General features: G+C 31.8%; 1 long non-coding RNA gene across 1 annotated transcript; it reads right to left on the bottom strand.

Moving 5' to 3' along the window:
* Nucleotides 1–10,590: 10,590 nt before the first annotated feature.
* Nucleotides 10,591–15,964, bottom strand: LOC128556926 (uncharacterized). The gene is made up of 4 exons (XR_008370914.1): nucleotides 15,586–15,964; nucleotides 14,339–14,474; nucleotides 13,561–13,728; nucleotides 10,591–13,072 (listed from the first exon to the last, which is right to left on the bottom strand). It is a non-coding gene; the product is annotated as an uncharacterized LOC128556926 (long non-coding RNA).
* Between the last annotated feature and the right edge of the window lie 322 nt (nucleotides 15,965–16,286).

The following is a 16,286-nucleotide window of genomic DNA, read 5'->3' as shown; positions in this document are numbered from 1 at the left end:
TGAAAATGGACTTGCTCCACAATTTCATTACAATCGTGATAAAATAAATTAGTATGAACTGTAAAGTAAGAGTGAATATAAAATACGCTTCTGGCGAAATAAAGCGATGTAAAATCAAATATGCCCGGGTTGAATCTTTGTATTTATAATCCTAGAAATATTATGATATAGCGCTAATAATTAATTACACACTAAAGAATATTGGGGAGATTTATACTTCTCTGCGGGACATAAATCTGATAATCACTGATCTTCGTAATGTCAAACTAGCCACTAGAGAGAAGAAATCCAGTATTTCAATCAATCGCAATGTAGCTTATTCTTCTATTTATCTACCTAATCGGCAGTCATCTCACAGACGCTTTCAAATACTGTCGTAGAATATAGTTCATGCTCATTTGAATCAATTCATAAATCTGACTGTTGCACTATGCGATTAAAAGCTCTGCTCACAATGTTCCCGCAATATTCCTGTTAAGAAGAATGTTAATCTGATGAACAAAGGTTTGATATAAAGTTTCGGAAATGTTTCATTGTTTATCCTTGCGTGCGCTAGGTTTCTTTTTGTGTATGTGTTAAGTAGTATTATTGATTCAATTTGTCCCACAAAAACACCTTTTTAGTATTTTCTACAATTGACAAGAGAAGACAGAAACGATTTATACTCTTCGTTCAATGTTTCGTTCTTTTCCATGAATTAAACGTTAGTCATCATTTTTATATTAAAGTGTGATTTTAAACTTTGTCGGATATGAGTATTTGGGTTCGGTGTTTTTTCTATTATATTTTGATAACTATTTAAGTTTGTACCGAATCTACAATAACTAGAGCTGCTTTTGAGAAAAGCGCATGTCTCCCTCAACTGCCTAATCATCTAAATACTAAATCAGTCTTTTTATACTGTTTAGTCACAACAAATATACCTTTGCAGAGTAAAATGGCTGATTTTCAGTAATTCAAGGGCCATAATTCTGAAGTGCCTTTGCAAATTTGGCTAGTTATCGAACCTGGGAGAGGACGTATGGCCACACACATTTTGTTTAAGTTTGGTAAGATCGGATGAGAAATATTCGACTTAGAGTGCAGACAAGAGTAAAAAGGCTGATTTTTTGGTAATTCAAGGGCCATAATTCCGAAGTGCCTAAGTCGATTTGGCTAGTTATCAATCTTGGCCGAGGACTTATGGTAAAACACATTTTGATCAAGTTTGGTGAAGATCGCATAAGAAATGCTTGATTTAGAGTGCAGACAAGATGAATGCTTTTTGGTGCATGTTTGAGAATGAATACGTCAGCATTTTATGAGTCTAGGTGATTCATTAATTATTGTCAAGGGCCTTAATTCCCAAGACTCTGGCCCGATTTGGCTAGTTATCGAACTTGGCAAAGGACTTATTGGCAAACACATTTTGATCAAGTTTGGTGAAGATTAGATAAGAAATGTTTGAATTAGAGTGCAGACAAGATGTATGGTTTTTGGTGCATGTTTGAGAATGAATACTCATTTTTATGAGTCTAGGTGATTCCTTAATTATTGTCAAGGGCCATAATTTCGAAGTTCCTTGGCCGATTTGGCTAATTATCGAACTTGGCCGAGGTCTTGTGGTCAAACACAATTTGTTTAAGTTTGGTGAAGATCGGATGAGAAATGTCCGTCTTAGAGTGCGGACAAGCTTTGTGACAGACACACACACGGACACACAGACACACAGACTGGAGTAAATCAATATGTCTCCCACACAACTGTGTGGTGGGAGACATAATTTCTTAAATTTTTTGTATTTTAGCATTGAAAATCATGTAATAAATTGTACTGGTTAATCGAACCGAACATAAATTTACAGAAAAGTTTGGAATATTCATGAGCGATATATAAATACTTCAAGTTACATTTAATCTTTGGTACTTTCAAATGGTTGCAGGATCCATTTCTGCAATGGAAACCTCATTTTATTTGCGACTAACTGAAAGGATAAGCTTATTATCAATACTGCCCTCTACATAGAGATTTTGCCTTTAGAATCGTTACAGTATTATACAGCTATTGTGACTCGCGCACAGACGAACACGTGGACATGCTGTACTTATTCACCGTATTGCTTTCCTTTCGTACATTCCTTGCATGTACAAACAGTGTTTCATGAAATCTTAGTTATCTCTTGATAATCCTGTCGTGATAACTAATATAATGAATTTGTTCTCCATACTGCTTTCCCTGCATAAGCATTGTTTCATGAAATTTGAAATTACCCCACACGCCGCTTTGTAGGTTACATAGATTAAGTCAGCAGTTTTTAACACACACAGGTTTATTTACATGATGAACTATACTAAGAATCGATCCAGATATAAATACATCAGCTATTTAAACAGTGTTTGTCCAACGCTGAACTTTTAAATAATTTATACTGCTAAGTCAAAAGTTCTATGTTACAATTACCTAACAACCCTTTCTAAATCTCTCATCTCTCTCTAACCCGATCTGGTATTGATCATATATCCGATTCCTTTTCTGTTAAACCTTTCCTTTCTCCTGTAAATCAAATCTGACTAAAGTTTTTGATCCCCCTAAAAGGTAGATCTAATAACAGCCTATTCAAATTCATCTTTCTGTATAATCGGATTTCGAATATTGCTATTTTTATTTTCGCCAATCTAGTTTTATTTGAACCAATTAAACGACTTGTTTCAACATGCGTTTGGCTAAAAGGGACTAGACTCTGATTTTGGCTACATAGTTTTTCTTTAGAATAAAAGTTTCGTCATATTATGGACATAAGAACAGGTTTTGTTTCTTAAAAATGTGAAATCAAGAAAAAAATTCACGCCCTAGTCGGTAATCGAACCCAGGCCGCCGCGACAATAAATATGTACCTGCGTCCTTGACCAGTACACCACAGAGGCACACATACTTACCGATGGTAAAATATAAAGCTATATTTATTAAGGCAGTTTACACCCTGTACCCCTTACAAACGCTTGTCAATTTTGAATGGAAAAAAAGGAAAACAAGTAATTCTCATGTTTCTATAAGCTTTCTTATAGGATTAAAACCCGTGCGTGATCATCACATATCGAAAACTGGAATGATAGGTTAAATAAAGATTTTTTCACTTTAAAAATTTTGAAAGCAGGGCGCTGAATGGTGAACGTGAGCCACAGATCCAATGCGTAGCATTGATAGGAGATGATTTTAATCAGATCCACCTGATTCCGTCCCTCTTAATTCAGTCCTCTTTTTTTTCTAAAAAAGATGATAGGTAAGGGTAGATTTCTCGGAAGCTAAGAGCACCAAAAACACAGCCCCAGAGCCACGCATTTGCCAACAACAAAAAAGAAGCTGTAATGGAAACATATTTCAGACGGGTTGCTTCAAACATCCATGTTAACATGTATTTTGAAATATTTAGTCAATCAAAACGCACATTATGTAATCAAATAGCCGTAACAACAGATGTAGAATCAATCACTATTTGGCATTTTCGTAAATAAATGATCGGTGAAACAAACAAAATAATTTAGGTCAAATCTAAAACACAAAAGATTCGATTGTGATTCATTTTGCTATAATTGTAAATAACAACAATAAGCTGACCAGGTAAACAAAGTAATTAATATTTCTGAATAATTAATGTAAGTTCCATCGAAAACAATAACAAAATAATTAAGGTTGACCAAATCAATTTCTGTTGAAAACTTCGTTATAGCTGACCGGTTATAATAGTAAACAACTATTTAAGCCAAAAAGATAATGGATAAAAAAGGTTCAGATGTTACGACATTTGCTAGAGTAGTAAATACTAACAATGACCTAAACATGTAAACAAAATGAATAGTATTTGTAAGAAATATCAGAATTTTCTACCAAAATCAATAACACAATGATTGATCAAATAAAAACTGACCTGCGAGCTATCATTGTGTTACATCAGGATAAACCTGTCGTCGTCACAAATAAAATTAAATCCATATTGCTTTCCTGTCGTGCAGTTATCTAAGAATGAATCATATCGTTGTGACTAACGGACAGAGGGACAAAATATAATGACGTAAATTTTCTCTATATTATTTTCTATTAATTTATCATATTGTATGAAATGATACTTTCATCTTTCAAGTTTTTTCAGTATCCCTATTTTGACGTTGTCGTGCAACCAACCATGTGTCTTATGAAGTAATGACATACAGGACTTGCACAACCCTACATTGTCGTATATAAACCAAGTTTCATTTAAACATACCTGTCCTGATTTTTTGCATGATCTGTATTGTATGACGGAAAGAATGACAAACGGACCGACGTTAGTGGAAAGATAAACCATATATGATTATTCTAATTGTATTTGACATAAAATATGTGAAATATTTCATTTCAAAATATAATTGTTCCATGTTATTCCAATTCAATACTTGACGCGTTAATAATTTATTTCAGAGTAATTTAGCCGTGTACAGCCTTCGCATAAAATAAATGTCCCTAAATAAATGCAATCATCTCAGAAAATTCTAGTGACATATCTCCAAAGAATTAAAATACAGTGTACGCCTATTGTATTTAGTGTTTAAAAACTACATGTCAGTCTTAATTCCTGCTACTAACTCCAATTACTAGTAATTGTATTTTCGAATTAGTGTTATGCTTAGCTACTATTTTGCTTCATGCAGATTTCACGATTGATTGCACAATTAACAAACATGTTTGGATAATGTTGATTACGCGACTAGTCCACTTTTGAAACCTTATAAAGTATAAATGTATATCAAATGATTATGTGAACATTTTCGTCAGAAATTTTGACAGAAAAACAACAAGTTCAAAACGTTCATATGTACTCTGGGATACAAACACAACACCTATAATTTGCAACATAATGTGCTATAACGCAAACGACATTTTGAAATATTTTATGTTAACTAAAAGGGGTTATTTGTATTAACAGTTTCTTTATTAGAAGTTCCATCAGGGTACTCGTTTATCACATAGAGTATTATATGCTTTTTATTGAGTTATCTAATGTCGATTGTCTGGAAGCCATTGACATTGTTTTCATCCACTGATATAGCAATATTTACTGCTAGTTTGAGAGCATTGTTGGACTTATAAATAGTAGCAGCATAACTTTACATTTCTTATAAAAATGAGCCCTTTTACATGTATAGAAGTTTACATACGCATTTGAAAATGGACTTTCATGCTGAGGTAACTAGCCTTTATGCGCTACATGATAAAGATTTATACCAGAACCTGTATTATACCTTTCAGACTGTCCTTGGAGCGATATTTTCCTGTGGGCGTTAATTAGCTGCATTTTTAAGAATCCAATCATAGATGACTTATTAATTTGAATAATTTGAAGTTAGAAACGTTAGATCTCCTTTATTTACTGCTACTCTTACATTTATACTAATTCTAAAGTGCTTCCATAAATCATCACGCAATTAATGATGTAGGGGGCTTTTGGAGTTGATATTATTGCACTGCGATTCGAAAGTGTTGTAAACAAAAAATTAAAAACGTTTGTTAGGCCCGTAAGATGCAAGTACTCAAATGGAGTGCACGACCTGTCAGTGAAAATGTGTTTAGATATTTGAACAGTCGCATATTAGCACATGCCTTAGAAAATATAGTTCCCTTCTGTTCTGTTTCTTTAAAAGAAACCAAGAAACCTCTGTTATCAAATACCAAGAAATTGTTTTGCAATCGATAACATATAATAAGTGGCGGTATATATCTCTTAGGATTTTGTATGAATTACACAAATCAGATAATTATGACAAGTTGTAATGGAACAATTTTTATTTTTGAGATAAAGCACACTTTTTGTATGAAGTATATTCTTTTTTTTCAGTGTTTTCAGACATTTCAGAGAAAAAAAATGTTTATCTCGTAGTTGCATGTAAATCTGAATGCATTGTGTATCTTATTATTATTAGCATAAAACGGAAACCGGATTTTCAGGGAACTCGATGTACGAAATTCTATTTCCTTAACATATAAGTAAACCATAAATTCAGCTTAAACGAACTACATATAACCACAGCAAAGAACTATAAACATTATCAGCCAAAAAGCAAATGTACAAAAACGAGAATAATATCCGTAGTTACCACCTCAGAATGGTATGTTAGCAAAAGGCCACAGAGGGTTTGGTAACCGCGCTAAAATGAGCCACTTAAGACGTTTACAGCCGTAATTGTAAACCTATGCGTTAAAGTCAGTTAACAATCTGCCTTATGTCCACATCTACCTTTAACCAAAATCCATTACTTTAATGACCATTGCCCGGCCCAACTGAGATGGTGAAAACTATTCTATGTTGTTCAACATTATTGCAGACAAAAACAAACGAATGAATCATGTGACGTTTTTTCTATTTTTCCATTGATGATTGAATTATACAAGAACTTTTGTCTAGTTCAATATACACGAAGAACTAGCACCCGGAGCATTATCTCATCAAACCAGTGAGGGTTATTTGCAGTATACTAGCACGTCAAATCTTGATAAAATGAAATCGCGGACAAAATTGCATATCTAATTATCACAAATGTATTACAAACCGAATATGCTTTTCCAGTATTTGTTTTATTAATTGAGTTTGTAAAGTCATTTAGTGCAAACTCGACCTTCGTGTTCAATATTTTAATCCTTAATACAGCCTTTTTATGAATAAGAAAATTGTCACTTAGACACATGATAATGACTGTTACGGACATAACATTGGCGGGAAGTTTGCTGGACTACGTTTAAGAACGTCTGGTCGTTATGTTTGGTATATAAACCTTTCGAAAAGTACACCTTGCGCCAATATAACTGTTCATATTATCGACAACCTCTAGTCTAAAAAGCTAAATAATACTTGTTTCATAAATTTTTTTAAGGCATTTACGTTTCAGTCAAATAAATATCGAAGGTCGTATACAAGTTTATTGTCAATGATACAGGAAATCATATCATTGCACGTGAAACAGCACATTCCTTCGAACTCAGTTTACTTAACCAGATTTATCGAGTGCACGCGGCGATAAGCAAAATAATATGCAATGATAAGGCGCTGTTTCAGAGAACTTTCATATCTATATCGAATTACTTCTATCAAACACTTTGAATGTCTTGAAAACACCTGTCATGAAATGTTGATGTGAAGAAATCAATAAGTAGATTACCATTAGATTCTTGTCTTGAAATCTATAAACACAAAGAAGGATTCATTGATACCATACAGACAGACAAACTTAAAGCTGCGGTCAGCTAACTTCGAAGTTTGGTCTGTTTTGTTTACCAACTTAAGTATTTGTTTCTACAATACCTTATTCCCAAATGTATATTATTGCACTTTATTGAGCACGAATGAGACTTATTTGGGAAGAATTACTGTACTATGTTAGAAAGTATACAAACCAAATTTACATCAAATTACTATGTAACGGCATCATTATTCATGACTTTTTCAAGGAGTCATATTCTAAACCATACATCAATAAACATTTACTTACTGTGTAATAATAACTATAATAAGCATTCAATGCACGAGACAAATCAAGTGGTAATTAAGAAAACATTCCTCTTCTAAGACAATCTGTCGTGGAAAGTGATGTTTTTCTATAAGATTATTCACACTTCTATTTGTTTTAACATCTGATGTAACACATGAAGCCTGTTGTCTATAATTATTTCTCGTATTGTCGAAGAAGGCAGGAATAACAAAAGGACTTGGAAACGGAATGTGTCTTTAAAAAATTGGAACATGGACACTTTTAAAACGATATTTTGCATATTTGGAAGTTTCAGTGAAGGTTTGTCTTAAATATTGTATTTTCAACAACTTATCGAAGTGCAATGTTGCTGAAAACTGGTACAATTTCAAATATAAGCCCAGGGTTATTCGGAATAAGACAGCAAGTGAACAAACACGTTTTGAAACATCTTGATGTTATCCTTCTGGAAAGCGAAGTTTAAATAGATCAACATGTACAATTATAAAATATCTTTTTATCCTATTTGACGTTATTCATTGCAGCATATACACTGAATTATACTGCTTGTAACTTAACATCTGTTCTCATCGACCTCTATAATAATGCATTATTGTCTTGAAAACAAAACAAGCGAAATCGATGTTCCTATCCATTAATACATTTTTTTTTTCAGGACAAAAAAGAACAGACACCGCGTTATATTGACACGTATATTGTTAATTGTAAGAAAGTTAAATTGACACAACCAAAAAGAAACTTTAATTTTCTAAAGGGAAACGTTGTAGACATTCGAAACTTTAACTTCATTAATAAGAAATGAAGAGAAAAAGATGTATGAAACGAAAAGTAATGTAGACATCCCTTGTGAATTCAATCGCTCCATGTAGTTATTTTTTGTCTCTGAATGGTTTCAGATTAGTCAAGGCGCACAGCACAAGGTACTGCATTGAAATACTGTTAATACACATCATTTACAAAGCTCTGCATAATGCATATTAAAGGCAAAGGTTTTATTTACCTTTTCTCAAAAACTTAGCTTTATATATCAGTCGACATCATCACGAAGAAATTAAGAAATCTTTCAATGCATAGCTGTTTGCTTGAGAAGACACTCACTACAGCACTAAAAGGCATAAATGCACACACAATTCATCTGGATTTTCACTTTGTAATGCCGATCCGAATGGCATAATCTTATCTTCAAAAACTTTTAATCATATTAGAACTATTTATTTTGATACGCGCCTGAATGATATCAAAATAAAAGATTTGAAATTATAAGCTAAAGTATAAATTACATCGAGTGGCACAACAGTTTTTGCAGAATGTCAAACGTTAAGCGTTTTTAAGTCTGTAAGTGAATGTTATAAATATCATTGAAACTCTTTTGATATTAAATGGAAATTCGAGCAATTTGGAACCTGACATGACCACAGGTCATCAGTATAATTAAATGTGACAACCCAAACAGCAAAAACAATCGATATATAATATCTGTTAAACTGTGGACAATAGGAGATAAGTGGTATCAGCCCTATTGTTCTTAGTTCAGTCAAGTTCTTTATCTGTTTCTTTAATAAATTCAAATATACAGACAGTTAAACGGATCTGCAAAGACTTTTAGGGAATTGTTTTCTTTTTGCCTTCTGTGAAAGATTCACAAATACGAAATGTTTTATATTCATATATTAGATTATCATGGACCAGAATGAGAAATAAATAAGAGAAGCCTTTAGAGGAAAGGAAAGAGATCGATGGAAAATATTAATGTATTGAAATGAAAGATTATAAATTCATTATGATATCTCTGCAAAAAATGAGATAAACTCTATAAAGTCAGAGCCAGCAAAATTAAAGGCTTTATAAAATATGCCGTTTCATATTCATGTCATTTTTTGATACAAATATATTAACAATTGCACTTTTTATTACTTTAATATTTGAAATTTTACTTTTTTTGGCTGCATAAGTGTCCTCCAATATTGTCAAAAACGTCTAGGTCGACTTCATTAATTTTACGTTTATGAATACCGTGGTTTCTCTTCTTCTGATATTTCCAAGATAACGCGTTAAGTATGATTTGCCTTTCCAATTTTGTTATATTTGGTATATATTAAGTTATACAGTGTAGCAGACATTAAATTGGCTCCCTTGATGGTTGATAATCACGAGATAGCAATATGGTATTAAGTGTTAAATCTTTGGGTGAGAGCTGCTATTAGCTGGGAATTACGTACAGCTTAAATGCAGAACGACGTCATTAGTCTTCAGCTACATTTTTATGGGAAACGTGTTGTACAAATCGAATATTATCTTGTTTTCAAGTAGCATAACTGTCTGCAATCCCTACTCGTACATGTATATATCTGATGATCTTCTACACCAAATAAAGAAATGAAATCAAGACCAGTCTAACTAACAAATAAACATTGTTTCATTTTATAACAGCGTGATATTTTGTTTGTTCATCTACTCATGTATATTAGCTAATGAAGTCGCTGTCTTACAAGACATCTGCAGCAATGAGTTTTTCATGCTTGAAACTTATGGGAAATGAGAAGATGCGTGTTAATAGTCACATATAAACAATTATATAAGCGACGTTAATGTTAATTAAAGTCATTGGGTTCTTTTGTTTTTACATTTAAATGCAAAATACTGCCAATGAAGATATGGGTGGGGGTTAAAAGTGTTCCCATACCGTGAAGATATTTTGTGTTCAATATATTCTCGGAATGCAACTCCAATACATATCAGTGCATGGTATACTCTATATTATACTTTATCTATAAAACTCTTGCACCCTTTTCCATTTTAAATGAAAGTCTCGATGCTACGAGTGGCATGAATTAAAAGGCAGTTCCATGTCATTGATAATCAGTTTTGATAAAAGTCAAGACAGGTAAAACCTTTGTATATATATGTGACCATGACTGAGAAAATGGGTCCAGATGAGGAAATTTGACATTTTCAGGTTTTTGCATATTTAGAAAGTAGATCTATATTCATTCAGAAATAAATCCTGAAAATTTCAGATGAAAATCTTCAAAACTGTCAATTTTATGACAGATTTTGTAACATAGATATTAAAAATGAAAACAGTACATTTCAGTTATCCTTTCTTTCTAGTTTATTTCTCACATACTGGTAATGGCTAACAATTCTGAAATAAATATATCTTTTGTTACAATTGCATGATATAAATAAGATCCCTTCTTAATACACAAATGATAATCAATTAAAATCTACAACAATTTCTATAAAAATATTTCTAAAATTGTGTTACCATGGCAACAAATATATTAAAATCCCTTTTCTATGATAAAACTTTAAAAAAAAACATGTTCGCTTGAAATAAGGATTTTAAAAAGCAAAATATTTTAAGGCACATGTATCTACAAAAATAAACTGAAAATTTCCCATGAAAATATTAAGAATGTTTGGTTTTATGACAGTTTTTGTAACATGGGTAATAACAACAAGAATAAGATAGATTTGTCATTGTTCTTCGTAACTTGTCTTTTACATGCTGGTAATAAATGACTACCTTGGAAAAAAAAAGAACCTTCTATTACTATGAAATTTTATTTTTGTGATGCTTACTTAAAACAGAAAATACAGCTAATTTAAATCTTTCATATTTTCTATGAAAACATTATTCAAATTGCGTTGCCATGGCAACATATGTAATAAATTGCTTTTTCTACAATAGTACTTAAAAATAAAAGCTTAATTTAAAATAATGTTTCTTATAAGTTGAATATTTAGAGGTTTATGTATTCAAAAGTAAAATTTGAAAATTTTATGTGAAAAGATCAAAAATGTTTGGTTTTATGACAGATTTCATAACACGGGAAAATAACCACAAGAATAAACTATTTCAGTCGTTGTTTCTTCAGTTTGTGTTTTCACTTATTGGTAATCACTGGCTATTTTTAAATAAATGAATCTTCTTTTACAAAGAATATTTAGATATTCACTTAAAGTGCAAACATCTAGCTGGCTAAAGTCCTTCACATTTTCTATAAAAACATTATTAAGTTATGTTACCATGGCAACATATGCATTTGATTCTGTTTTCTACAATAATACTTTAAAAACGAGCTAAATTTGGAAAAGTGTTTCAGATAACTTGAATATTATGAAGTGGTATGTATTCAAAAATATTATCTCAAAATTCCATGTTAAAAAAAATAAAATCTTTTGTTTTATGACAGTGTTTGTAACATGAGTAATAACTATAAGAATAAGACATTTCTGTCATTTCTGTCATTGTTTCTTCATAACTTGCCTTTTACCTGCTGGTAATAAATTACTATTTTGAAATAAATGAAACATATATTACTATTGATTTTTTATTGTTTATGCTTATCTAGAATACTAGAAAGTAGAGCTAATTAAAAATTTTCCGTATTTTGTTATAGTCTAAGAAAATTGTGTTACCATGGCGACATATGTTTTAAATTCCCTTTTCCTACAATAATACTTAAAAACAAGAGCTTATTTTAAAAAGTATTTCTAATAAGTTATATTTTTGAAAGTACAAGTATTCAGGAAAGAAATCTGAAAATTTCACATAAAAACTTTAAAACAGTCCTGTTCTGTAACAAAAGTAGTTATCGTAAGAATAAACATTTCAGTCATCCCTTTCCTCATAATCTGTTTTTTCACTGGCTAGTTATAACTGACAATACTGGAGAAAGTGAACATTCTTTTACCATTACATTATATACTGTAGATCCCTTATTGAAATACAAATCTATAATTTCAATGAAATATAATTTGAATTATGTTACCATGGCAACATACATACTAAATTCCTTTTTCTAAAAATACTTTAATAATTAACACAACAGCTTAACTTTTGATGAAGGTTACACTGCTACAAGCTCTGGTGAAAAGTAAATATTTATTTCCAGCCAATACTTTAATGTAGGTAACTGAAACTACAACCTTTACTTGATGTTTAACCTTAACAGCTAAACACATCTATATGAACAGCAAAACAGGCTAAAGTGTTGTATATTAAAACGTTTGAATTCATCAACAATTTCTATCTTTTATATTCACTTTCTTTTTTCAGTTCTCAGAAAAATCCTCGTCAATCCAATTTCAGTTCAAGTGGTTTGGGACAAACAGAATCCTTTGACTTTTCAGACAAATACTATTCTCTTATGAGTTCATACAGGTACCATTGTCAGGCTTGTGTCATTCCATGTCAATAATATTCGTTTGGCAAGAGGAAGTAGATTTTAGTAAGTTAACTGTACTGTCACTTTTAAGACTAACAATCCAGGTGTTTCTGCAGACAAGATCAAGTGGTAATATTTGGTTATCTTCTTCAAAAGTTTAAATATTGTGATAAGATATTTCTCCACTGGTAGAATGTGACAGGATTTAAATCTTTGTTGACCAACTGTGTTGTTATGATATTTCTTTGATGACTGACACACTGTGTCAGCAATATCATGTATTATTAAAGGTCTCAGCATTCACCCTCCTCCACAGATTCTTCTAAATTCAAAAGTGCAAGTCAGATTCAAACTTTGCATGGTCTGTGATCATTGTTGAATATTCAATCCATCTGTGATATCCTGTAACAAATAAGTAAAACATTTTATTTTAAATAATTAACCTGGGAGTCACTTTATTTAATAAAAGCAGGGTTATCACTATTTGATAATAGATGATTCTTACAACCAATGCTCTAAAATATTGACAAACAGACTGACAACAGCGTGCTGTCAGTATATAAAATGTACTTTGTTTGTAGATTTGGTTACTGCAAATAGGATGTTCTAAAACACATTTTTTTGCATTTATTTTGTTAACCCTTAACCTGCTAAATTTGTAAAATGGACTACTCCATCTTTAAATAGAGACAGTACTATTTATAGCTTATAGGGGGTTCTAATAGAAAATTTGCTGACTAAGTATCAAACACTGCAGATCATGATCAGACTGCACAGATGTGCAGGTTGATCTTGATCTGCACTGGTTGCAAAGGCAGACATAGCTCCCTCATGCAGCCTAAGGGTTAAAAGTATACACTGTTTTAACAGCTATCAAAAATGGTTGTTACCTAGTAAAACTCTCCACAGACCATACCACAGCAAGATGTTATTTCTATTCTAGCTAGCAGCATTGTCAAAATGGAATACCAATACAGGTAGTGATGTACCATGTTACAAGTTGTCTGCCCCTTAACCAACTGAGTTGCTTTCATAAACAAGAGGAAACACTTGCCTTCCTGAAAAAAAATTAAAAGTCTTTGGTAAAAGTATCTGTTATCTTCATGTATCTCAGGAACCTTTACAGTCTTCATTCTAATCCATATTCTTGGTGCAATAAAACTGGTAAAAAAAATCAATCACATAACAATGTCTATGTCAAGAATGGGTTAATCAAATCTGAAAATAATCATATTACAATTAAACTAAATTACAATTAATTGATTTACTTCAAATAATAAATTAAAATTCCTATTATTTAGAACTATTCTACAACTTAATGAGATATCAACTTATACACATGTACATGTAGTGTTAAGCATTCAAATTATCCATGTACTTATTGAGTGCCACAAACTTTTCCCAGGCTAATAGCTAATGTAATAAAAACTTTACACCAACTGATCCTCCTCAAAACCAGATTGTTGAAATTAAATTTCAATAATGCCAGTTTTGTCAGTTTTTAAAAGCCATTCAATAGTCATAGTACATGTACATACATTGTACAAATCATAAGTGTAGAAGTAGACTTATTTTGTATTGGCTCCAAACAAAACCTTGACAGAGGTATAAATAAATAATATATTGCATTAAAACTATAATAAGAGCCTTTAGCTGCATGTTACTTACCTGATTCCTCAAAGCACATCCAAAATATGTTACATTTTCTTGAGATCTTAAAGTAAACAGACCAATTTCCTGGCTGTTGTAGGGTATATGAACCAGCTGTAGTGGAATGAACCATCAAAGGAACAAGGAATATTATCTGAAAGAAGATACATTACATGTACCGTAAACATCACTAAAAATCAAAACTCACTACTAAGTTAATAATGTGATTTTGAAAGGTTTCATTAACTTACCACAAAATACTTTAAAAGTTATTATACTATGAATCTATTTTTTAAAGGATCATAAATTGTTTTACACACAGCAAGGCTCAAAAATTTCAAAAATAAAAAGATTTTCATTATATGGCATAAATTCCCACTATCCATATACAATCATCCTGTTACAAAACATTCTGAATATCAACAATAATGGAAAGAGAGTAGTCACCAGACAGAAATAACAATAATTAACGTGACTTATGAGACCCACAGCAAAAACAGTTACCATTTTATAAACGGAAGTGTCTAGACATCCGGTAACCAGAAACCTAGCCAGTGTTCTAGCCGACCGGTTAACAGGATGCCTAGCCTATCCTATCCTATAGGGGTTTTCTAGGCGTCCGGTAATCAATTTTAAAATACTGTATATGCCTTACAGGTGAATATTCAGACTTATGCAAAAAAAATATGATACAATAAATTTATTCATTACAGTATTCATATGTAAAAAGATCGCCAAACAGCTAGAAAAACATTAGCGGAGATGCTAGTCGTCTTGTTGCCGGACAGCTAGAATGCAGGGTAGGCATCCGGTTACCGGACATCTACATATTTCCTTTTAAAATACCTTGGCTACTACTGTGAGAGGGGACTTTTCGAGAAATCATCTGACATAGGCAGGCATCTATAAGTCTGCATCAAATTTATTAATTATCATAGCTACATGTATATTGACTTTTTATTATTGTTTTTTCCATAAATAATGCTTACTAGTCTATGGACAATGAAATAATTTGATGAATCCTGGTCACCTTGAGTAAGAAGCTGCCTTCCTTCAATAATCTTTGTGATAACCCAACTGGCCATTTTGTATTAAATACACAGGCATAGTGAAATCATCTGTGTTTAGTGGCCACTAGATAAATTTCATAAATTTCCCTCTTTATGTTTTGGATTCACTTCCGGGTAAAAGACAGACTTATTTCAGTGAAAGTTTCGAATATATTAGAGAATCTACATTAACAACTGTTTATAAACGGTACTTACCAAATCACTAAACAGTATAATTTACAAGTCTCAGATCCCTCCATCGTTGAACAAAAGGTAGATAAACAAAAGTAAACTTCACACGCTTCCCTGATAAAATCCGAAACCGGAAACATATTGAAGGGGAAACAACTGATTTTAAACGAAATATTTTGCCTCAGGCGTAATACCACTATTTTTTTACAGGTCTGATGTCTAAATATTCTTTCTCTAGTTGGCTGTTATCAATCATGTAACAAGCAGTCGTACTTTAACGGTCAAACTTTTGCTAATTAAAACATGTGTAAGAAAGCTGCGCGCGTAAACTTGGCGCAACTTTAAACGTCGTTTCTCGATATTACGTCATGCCGCATCTGGACCGGTTTTCAAAGACGACGTCACATATTCAGTATATACATGCAAAAACTGTTCTTGCATAAGGCTGTTATCTAGAATGTTTTTACTTAGATGTATAATCATTTAAATATCATGAGACTGCATTCTTCTTTGATATTTGCATTTCACATCTGAGGAAATTATTTATTATGAGTGATATATGCTGATTCATTCTCGTTACCAGGAAACATTTGTAGATAGTTTCATTTAATTTTACTTTGTCAACAGTCTAATTCCTCTATTTAAATTTATCAGTTTAACTAATTGATGTATGACAAAATGGTATTGCAGCAGTATCATATAAAATACTATATATAATACTTAAC

The sequence above is a fragment of the Mercenaria mercenaria genome, chromosome 1 (assembly GCF_021730395.1).
Source record: "Mercenaria mercenaria strain notata chromosome 1, MADL_Memer_1, whole genome shotgun sequence".
NCBI classification, from domain to species: domain Eukaryota; kingdom Metazoa; phylum Mollusca; class Bivalvia; order Venerida; family Veneridae; genus Mercenaria; species Mercenaria mercenaria.
Note: the sequence above shows the minus strand (reverse complement) of the source record. Positions and strands in the feature narration are given on the sequence as shown.